Source organism: Apium graveolens, chromosome 9, assembly GCF_009905375.1.
Source record: "Apium graveolens cultivar Ventura chromosome 9, ASM990537v1, whole genome shotgun sequence".
Classification (NCBI taxonomy): domain Eukaryota; kingdom Viridiplantae; phylum Streptophyta; class Magnoliopsida; order Apiales; family Apiaceae; genus Apium; species Apium graveolens.
In genome coordinates, this window is record NC_133655.1 from 177,860,432 (window position 1) to 177,862,400 (window position 1,969).

At 44.0% G+C, this 1,969-nt stretch overlaps 1 non-coding gene across 1 annotated transcript; it reads right to left on the minus strand.

The window, feature by feature from the left end:
• Positions 1 to 427: 427 nt before the first annotated feature.
• LOC141687914 (small nucleolar RNA R71) lies at positions 428 to 534 on the minus strand. The gene has a single exon (XR_012561392.1). It is a non-coding gene; the product is annotated as a small nucleolar RNA R71 (small nucleolar RNA).
• Positions 535 to 1,969: the final 1,435 nt, after the last annotated feature.

Below are 1,969 nucleotides of genomic sequence, written 5' to 3' on the forward strand. Positions count from 1 at the left end.
GGATTCAGGAACTGAGCAGAAAGAACCAGTAATCATGGGTGATCGTATTGTTCAGGCTGATCCAGCTCTTATGGACTTTTCTCGGCCTAAAATTGATGACATTCAGTCAAGCATTCTTCATCCGGCTATTCAAGCTAACACCTTTGAAATCAAGCCGGGTACTATTCAGATGGTGCAGAATTCTGTTTCTTTTGGAGGAGCTGCAACTGAAGACCCCAACATGCACATAAGGAATTTTGTCAAGATCTGCAGCACTTGTAAGTATAATGGCGTGACTGATGAGGCTATCAAGCTGAGGCTTTTCCCATTCTCACTGAGGGACAAAGCTAAGGACTGGTTACATTCTGAACCAGCTGGGTCCATCACTACTTGGCAAGATCTTGCGCAAAAGTTTATGGTGAAGTTTTATCTGATGGCAAAGACTGCTGCTATGAGGAGTGCTCTTACTAAGTTTGCGCAGCAACCTACAGAATCTATGTGCGAAGCTTGGGAACGCTACAAGGAAATGTTGAGGAAGTGTCCACATCATGGAATGCCCGATTGGATGGTGATCACTGATTTCTATAATGGTTTGGGGGCCCAATCTCGGCCCATGCTCGATACAGCAGCTGGAGGCGCCTTATGGGCTAAAAGCTATACTGAGGCTTATAATCTTATCGAGACTATGGCTGCAAATGAGCATCAAAACCCAACTTAGAGGATGATGCCTGGGAAGGTAGCAGGTATTCTGGAAGTCGATGCAGCCACCGCTATTGCAGCGCAGCTCCAGGCGCTGGCGATGAAGGTTGATTCTCTAGCTACATATGGAGTTAATCAAATATCTATGGTTTGTGAGCTTTGTGCAGGTTCTCATGCTACGGATCAGTGTTCTCTTGTCAACGAATCTGTTCAGTATGTGAATAATTATCAGCGACAACAGCAGCCTGTGCCAGCTACTTATCATCCTAACAACAGAAATCATCCAAATTTCAGCTGGGGTAATAATCAGAATGCTATTCAGCCACCATATCAGCAAGGTGTGAGTAAACAGTTTAATCCACCTGGGATTCCAGCAACCACAACAGTATGCTCAAAGGCAATCATACCCTCAACAGGGAAGTGCATTTGCACCTACTAGTGCTGATTTTGAGGAACTTAAGCTGTTATGCAAGAGTCAGGCGGTTTCTATCAAGACCTTGGAAATCAAATCGATCAAATAGCCAATGCAGTGCTCAATCATCAACCTGGAACACTCCCTAGTGACACGGAAGTACCAGGCAGGAAGGAAGCTAAAGAGAAAGTCAAGGCTATTACCTTAAGGTCTAGGAAAGTTGCTGATGCTGAAAAGCCAAAAGAAGGAGAAGCTGAAATTAGAGATGAAGAAGCTAAGCAAAAGGAGAAAGCGGTAGAACCAAGGAAGACTACTGTTGAACATACTCTGCCTGAGGGTAATACAGGGGAGAAACAGCTCTATCCTCCACCACCTTTTCCTAAGAGATTGCAGCAACAAAAGTTGGATAGACAGTTCGGTAAGTTTCTGGAGGTGTTTAAGAAACTTCACATCAATATACCTTTCGCTGAGGCTCTGGAGCAAATGCCTAGTTATGCGAAGTTTATGAAGAGTATTCTTTCAAGGAAGGTGAAACTGGATGACCTTGAGACCGTTGCTCTCACGGAAGAATGCAGCGTTGTTCTGCAGCAAATGTTACCTCCAAAGCTTAAAGATCCAGGTAGCTTCACCATTCCTTGCATCATTGGCAAGTTGACTTTTGACAAGTGCCTTTGTGATTTGGGAGCAAGCATCAATCTGATGCCGTTGTCAATCTTTAAAAAGTTGGATTTTCCTGATCCAAAACCCACATACATGTCTCTACAATTGGCTGATCATTCTATTACTTACCCAAGGGGCATAGTGGAGGATGTGCTAGTCAAGGTGGATAAGCTCTTCTTTCCTGCAGATTTTGTTATTCTGGATGTTGAGGAAGATAAG